The following is an 8252-nucleotide window of genomic DNA, read 5'->3' on the forward strand; positions in this document are numbered from 1 at the left end:
TACATGGTCTTTCATATTTCATATGAGGTTTCTCATTATCTCACCAAAAAATGTTAGAAACCTGAAATTAGGTCTCAACCAAAACTATACGATCCCTTTAATAACCCTCTGTGTACCACATCAACTTCCTCTCCATAAGGTTGTGTATGAAATTTGTGCACATTTGACCCATTGATACAGAAAAGGTTAATAACATTCAAATGAAATAAGATGTGTTCATGCTTATTTTCTTGTTGCAAATACAACTGTACTTTGTAAATTGATGCATAGCCAATCTCTGGTATTCTACACATCGTGTGATCGAATAAACCTAAATATTTTGTGAATAAGGGAGGGGAAAAAGGTTAGAAATGCCTATTTTTCGAAAAGAAAGGGATATTATACAACATGTAAAGATCGTAGTGGCTGGTCTGCAAATTTTCTTATCATAAAGTAAGATTGTGTATTGAAAAAGATATTACAGTTTGCAATGTCAGCTTTCAATTTAATTGTTTGGAAGTAAAAAATAAAATCTTCATTGATCTTATACACAAACAGAATAATATGAGGTTTTTTTCCTTGAATTTATTTAAAGGAATCACATTTTACTCATAATGTTAAATTTAGCAATATGATGTGACAATATCTTGAATTTAGATCTGAAGAGGAGAAACATTCTTTTAGAATTAATTTTATAATTTTGAATAACAATATTTCATAGAGAGGCCAAGAATGATCACTCAAGTGGTCAGTTTGAGATGACCAACTCAATGCTGAGTGCTAGTAGAATACACATACTATGTCAGATGACTGTGGATCATTTAGGTGGTCAAGTACTAGAAATTTGCAAATATTTGTCCAGTCTTTTTATGAATGTGGAGGTTTTGTTTCTCTCAATTCAGCATTTCCAACAACCTTCATTTGTGTTGGATACACCTTGCTCCAATGCATACTGTGACAGCTGGCTCTCTGAAAGGTAAAATACATTGTACGTGGAACAAGAATGAAATACTGTATATAACTTGACAGGAAAAAAAAAGTTCGGCTGGGAATTAACTAGTCACTGTCAGAGGTGTGTGCATGCATAAAATATGCCACGAGTGTTAGCGTGCTGGCAAATCTGTCGCTGGCATTTCGCGGCTAATAATGTTGTATCAGTGGCAGGGCATACATTCAACAGGCGCTGGTTGCTGTGCAGCAAGGCAGGCTTGAGAACAGACGCGAGCTCGATGCACAATCCTGAAGCGAATGTGCTGGAAATAGATGCTTTCGGTTATTTTTTTCATCAACCTTCTCTATGACCCCCCCCCCCACATGCAATTTACAAGGAGGATGGTTCTTTTTCCCCCGTTTTCCTTGTGCAAGGAAACCTCTCCCCATTTTCATTCCATGAGAATCCGTGGGTGTAGTGTATTGGGCATAGTGTGTATCACTACCGGTAGAGCTGATGTTGAGACACAGACGCTTCCTCATTCACACACACACACACACACACACACACACACACACACACACACAGTATATTGTACTCGCATGCATATAGGATGAGGTCTGCCCTCTATCAAAAGTCTGTGTGCATTCCTCCCAGGGATTTTCTTCCGTCGAAGCAGACCCTTCCGAACAGATACTCATCTTCTTACAATATTCTCTCAATGCATTTCATGCTCTCATTGTGGACTGCGTTTGCGGGGGAAATGCTGCACCTCAGAATGATGCTTTTGACGTGGGTCATTGTTCGTCTGGTGAATGTCTGACCAGAATAATATTTATGATTCCAACCATGACTCTTTAAATCAGACAACTGGTATGTGGTTGGCGTATTTTCTCTCGCAAAAGATGAAAATCGATAAATCTTTTCAAAGATGTAGTGTCTGCTGTATTAAAAGCAGGTGTAAACATGAATGGCAAGCTCTTTGTAGCATCACTACCACTTTTCAGCTGCACCCACTATCAAACTGTTCTATTCAATTTCTCATGATATCCATTTATTCTCATGATTGGGAAATATGAGTCATCATGAGCGGTGATCTTTTGTCTGAGTAGCACCCCTTTCCCCATTATAATAGAATGCTCAATAGTGAAAATGCAAACTAGAAACGCACCCTTAACCCGTTGAGGATGGGCTGATTTTGCTACAACATGCATTTCCCATAGACCTCTGCCTGAGTATACTCAGGACTTGTCCTCAATGGGTTAATATTCCAACTGAAGTAGAAATCTGAATGCTGTTGGTTGATTTCTAAAGTGAAGCTGGCTTCCAGGAGCTGTGACATGGACATTCAAGATATAGTGACTTTTGTTTTTCTTTTCACTGATGTCGTTTATGTTAGAGATGATGTCAACCTGATTATTAAAGCAAGTGATCATGACATACAATGTAGGTGTAGGTGTGATTTTGGCACAAATGTACCATGAATGTCTGGATTAAAGAATTATGTAGCTGATGATAATATGGAGAGCGCTAGATTAAATTTCTTTCATCTTGAAACAGGATTGCAAGGGTATACAGGGTATATTAATGCTTTATATTGGGACGTGCCCATGTAATTTATCTTGATTTTTGTACAACTCTTGTTTGATAATTTTCTGTTTATTCATTTATCTATTTTATGGAGCAATGCATGACAGTATTGTTATATTGTGAATGATATGTATCATCATTTATTAATCATTATTATTGATAAAATGACTTAAGACTTACGATGCCCCCCCGAAAACACACACACAGACACACACAGACACAGACACAGACACACACACACACACACACACACAAACAAACAAGCAAACAAACAAATAAACAAAGAAACCCAGACTTGGCTCTGACAAATGTGGCCTTTTGAATATGAATTTCCATTGAAGTTGTGATGCTCAAAGTCAAAGATCTGATATACATGTAGGGGTCAACATTTTGAAATTTCAGGCAACATACAGTCTACCTCAGGTAAAAAGGCATTAGGTGACTTTTAACTAAGTGTACATGGGTATTGTATCAATTAGATGTGTTACAGAAGAAACTTAACTTCTAGCAGAATTTAAACATCAAGTTTTGTTTCTCATACTAGTTCGTGCCATATCTTATGATTTTACAATATGGATTAGAAACATCAAGTTTTGTTTCTCATAGTTCCTGTCATAGTGATCATACAATATGGATAATAGCAATACTGATTTCTGTACAGCAAATGACTATCCTGATCATGAACCTGGAGTATAGCACCGGACAGATTACTGTAAAACGAGGAATTTTTGCGCGCACTTTAATTTCGCGAGCAGCAAGATACGCGAAATTAAAATGCATGCGAAAGTCCTTGTTTACACTATATGCATTGAACGCCAGTGGCATTTCGTGAAAATTTCATGTCACGAAAAAGGCTGTCGGCTCCAATTCGCGAAAAATTCATGCCGCGAATATATCATGTTTTACAGTATGTCAAAAGCTACAAGGAAAACAGTGCATACATGACGGATTAGATCAGACAATGTTAAATGAGTAGTACAGATATTGATAGCATACCCTCCAATTATCTTAATTTATTTGGCATTTATCTGCTGAGGGTGCTTCGGTGTGATTTCCTAAAGCAGGACTGGCATTTCGAAGTGCTAGCACTATAGAAGTAAAGAAATTGATTGAAGAATGTTTTAGTAGATCAAAATGAATGTTTCTGTTAACTTTAGATTCATTGTGACTCAATACACTTATTATGTGCTCTTCCTGGCAATGCATTTATTATTGGGTTTTTTTTCAAAGAGAAAAGAGTCATGTGAACATATTGTCTGCCCGCAGAAAATATGTTTTTGATTCTTATTTTAAATGTGAAGATAGAAATTGTATGTGATGTCCAGCTACACAATCTATGCAATCTAGACACAGACTGGTATCTATTCTGTAATGATACGTTACTCGAAACTTATCAATGCTTCCATCACGAAGGTTATCCATGGGCTTTCTTACCAAGTAGCAAATTGATGCAATGCAAAATTTGACCTGACTGTCGAAACAGAATAACATGCACAAGAAAATAAGGCTAAAAAACAAAAACAACAACGACTACAACAACAATGGGATACATGTACTGTACTTCATCACAACTCATCAAGGGAAAAGATCAGGCATGAATTTGAATGCATTAATATTCTGGTTTGCTGATGCCGTAAGAGATGCAAGGATTCACCTTGATTTAGTTGTACACTTGTCTACAACATACACACAAGCAGTAATCCTCTGTGGACCCGCCATGATGTTATCAAGTCAGTGAGTACACACTAGAGAATCTTATCATTGGTCAATCTGCAGTCGTTTGCATTTTGTCTGTTCCATGTTTTGCAACGAGTATGGAATATCATTCCATCTGTGCCGCGAGCACGTCATGCAAATGGGTGTAGCACTATTACGCCGACTGCAGTGCATGTTTTTAATATGACCCGAAGCTTCATCTTGCATAATCAGAGATGATTTTTTTTTTCTTTTTTTGTTTGTTCTGGCTTTTGTCATCAGATTGAAGTTTTTCCAGTAGTTGAAAATTCAGTCTGAGGCTAATTGAAAAGAAGATCAGCAGAGAGCCGCTGGAGTCTTGCTGCGGGCTAGTCATTAATGCAGGCACAGACAAGGCGGCTTAAAAGCCTCTGACATCCAAAGCATGGACGTTACAGCCCACTGTCAAACCTCCTGCATGCTACATCTACATGTATATCCGAGCGTGCAAATGCCAGGGAATCGCAGATGGAATAATATCCTCTCCGGGATTGTATTTGGCCTGCTGTGACAATAGAAGGGAAAACCCCATTTGTCTAACCTGAAGATTATGATGACGGATGTGATGCAAGTCTGAGGAATATTTACTTTGGAAGGAAAAAATATAGACAATGCAATTCCATGAAGTACTGCAGACAAATGACCAAAGTAGTGATTACATTTGAAATAAGGATCGAAACAACATAATCTAGATATTGGCTTGTCTATATGATTTGATTCATGAAAGGTTTTACCTTTTTTGTTTTCATTTTCTCAGTTTGTACTGATAGCTAAAATAGCATTAGAAAGAGTAATTCTGTTTGCGGCACGTAGGCAAACCAGTTTGTCTTCCTGTGTAATACACGTCAGCACTTGGTGTATTTCGTGAAGGGATTGTGTACATCTGTAGTGTAATTTCTTGCCCTGTGTGTACAGAGTGACTGAAGCTCTGTCAATGTACCGGCAGAGCAAACAGAATTAACCTGGTTCACGTGAAGCCATGTAGTCAAGATCCTGGTATTTAAAGGAATCAGTTGGACAAGATGGTAAGTAGTGAGGGGAAGATAGTCTTTCATTTGTCTGCAATGAATCATAGAATTCTTCAAATTTGTATTAAAATGAATGAGAGAAGCCAAATACCATTTAACCTTGTTGACCTCTGACACCCCTACCCCCCTCCTGAAAAACGTTCCGCATCCCCTGAATAATACCTGATGCAGATTAAGCCGACACCTTAGAGAAAACGCTCTTTAGCAGCAAAATATACCATTTTTATCCAAGGGGCTTCCACAGAACTCTCCCTACATGTAGCTGTGTGGACTCCATTTCAAATCACTCGGTACAGTGCTTGTATGACAGAAAACAAGCGTTTGATTTGCTTGCCATCCATCAAGCATTATGCTTAGAGATAGCCATATTGCCCAGTCTACTAGCAATGTGTACATAGGACTTGATGATTGATATGGTATGCGTGTTATTTCAGAAGATAAAGAGATAGAGAGGTGTGCCGTGTATAGATATAGCGGAGAGCAAACATTGTCGTGACCATTCATACAAACACAGCACGACAGCAATCTGTTTTACTTTTGACATCATTATTTGTGCCCCTCGTCAGCAATGACGCAGGGCTATATAAAATGTCAGTTGAACCACTGGAGAAAGCTCACGTGAAAGTAGTTGGAAGTTCAAATTGTAACATTTCATAACTGGGAGAAGTCAGGTGATTCAAAAGGTCATGATAGTACATGGATGTCCTTATGTGCTTTAAATGCCCATTGCAAGTAATAAGAATTTGTTTACATTCTACTTTTACTCCCACTCTTTTTCTTCCCTTTGATATCAGGAAAATAGAACTTTAGAAACAATTTTGTGAGTTTTTATTGTTCATCAAATGAAGAATAGTCTGTAATTATCTATTGTAGATTAGTCTAAACAATTCAGCTTTTAAAAAATTATATTATTACAGTTGGAATACCAGCAAAGTACAGTCAACAACTTCATACAATACAAGCCGGATATGTTAGTTTATCATCAAAATACATTATTTTATGTATCAATGTCAATGATACCTTGTAACAAGAGACCGTGTTACCTGTATGTAATCATCTACTAGTATCATATGAAACTTACGCAAAGATATGGTGTGCTCTGCTGGGATGTCATTAAGCTTTTGCAGAACAGAAGAATATATTTACATAGGTTTTGCGCTTTATAAATTGATATTTTATTACCATGATGCTGCCCATTGGCTCCTAAAAGATATAATCATTGAGCCTGAGAGGAGACTAACCACAGGAGTGCACCTAGTATGTATAGGAAATCCAGCTACATGGAGGTGTGAGATGAGGTTACTAGAGGAGTGAGAAAACTTTCCCCACTTTTGTGCGGTGCAGCCAGGGCCCAGCTGTAAGCCGCTGACAGTGATTCATAAACACCATTACTAGACAATTAAGATGGGACTAGGCAGGGGGTGGAGGATATGAGTGGTTAGATCTGGGTAAAGGTGGTGCCCTGTTACCCTCTTTTCACAGGTATAATATGAACATGTTCTCCCTCAGACAACCATTGAATTGTTTTTTATACAAGGTGCCTCCACTCTGCCAAGATTTGTGACGGGTATTCAGATACCTGTGGAGTATTTTGAGATTTTGGAAATGTAGAAGAATTATACAAGAAGCCATCTCTATACAGAACAACTGGCACTCGTTGTCTCTTAATTGCTGCCAAGAGCTTGTATGGTAAGTGGTTGGGGACTATCTGTTCATTTCTGATTTTGAAAACTCCTGCACTGGGCATCAGCTATTCAGACATCTCTGATTTGTTATTTTATGCTGCCATATTGTGTCAGTAACTTTCCATCGTCAAGCCCTCATCCTGTGATAAGAAGATTAGCGGTTTTTCAATTTAGCAAATTAGTTTAATGAATTGTACTCTTGCAGTGAGATCTGTGTTTAATAGCATCTGACATATATAGATGATACGTTTCCCATTGTCAAAAAAGTACTGCAGAGCCAGTGCTAGAAAACCTTGACTTATTTGTAGCAATTTGTGAATATGGATAAATATTGTCCGAATATTTTGATTTTGTGAAAGATAAAAGGAGAAACAAAACAAAGAAAGGTTCCAGGAGTGTCCATGCAGTGTGCAGTGAAAGCTGGGCTCCTGTCTTAAAATTTTCACCAGGTAAAGGAAGCACTGCTTGCTGTACTGACAATAAACAACAGTCAGAAAGTGTTGACTTCGCTACATGATGACCCACGCACTTCACAATTGCGGATCTGTTTTCGTATACCAGGTAGAAGCAGGAATGCGCCGACTTTCTCACCAGTTTGCACAAGACTTTGAATAGTTGGTACTTGTAAGTTTTGCATGTTTATTGGATATTCATACTTTTGTGAAGGTGTGTAGAATTGATTTACTCTCCATAATGTGCGTCATACAGGAAAGAATTTGTTTAAAATCCCCATCCTCTTTCATGTGATAACGTACGTTGCAAAACGTGAAGCAATGCTTTCCATTCAATTGATTGTGGAAGGAGCTGGGATAAGATAAAGATACAGTGTAGATTTACAGTATTGCAGCCTACAGGACTAAAGCATTTCATTGTGTGAATCACTGTGAAGGAGGCAAGAATTTATGTTGGCCCTTGCCTGCCCTTATTAAGGACATGATTACTTCATTTATGGATTTTTTTCTCCCCTTAAATTCTGTTCTTTCCAGTAGACTTGTGCCTTCAGGCTTAGAATTATATGAAGATACTCCAGAATGTGTGCATTTATTGGAGTAGTTCATGTCATTTCAACCCTGTGAATTACAAAACGATTGTGGTGTTGTTTTGTGAAGTAGAATGCACTTTCAGTGGGTTCAGGCAGTTATTGTATCATCTCCAATATGTGATTTATTGTGCATGTGACAATCGTATCAAAGAGGGCGTTTAACTGTGATGCTTGTCTTTCCGAATGATATTTCACTCACATGGGCAATAAAGATTGCATGCATGATGAATGGCTGTCTACAGATATCATTAAGATGAGGCAGA

Source organism: Diadema antillarum, unplaced genomic scaffold (assembly GCF_040938485.1).
Source record: "Diadema antillarum isolate AM-2024a unplaced genomic scaffold, OU_Dant_1.0 seq00002080_RagTag, whole genome shotgun sequence".
Classification (NCBI taxonomy): Eukaryota; Metazoa; Echinodermata; class Echinoidea; order Diadematoida; family Diadematidae; genus Diadema; species Diadema antillarum.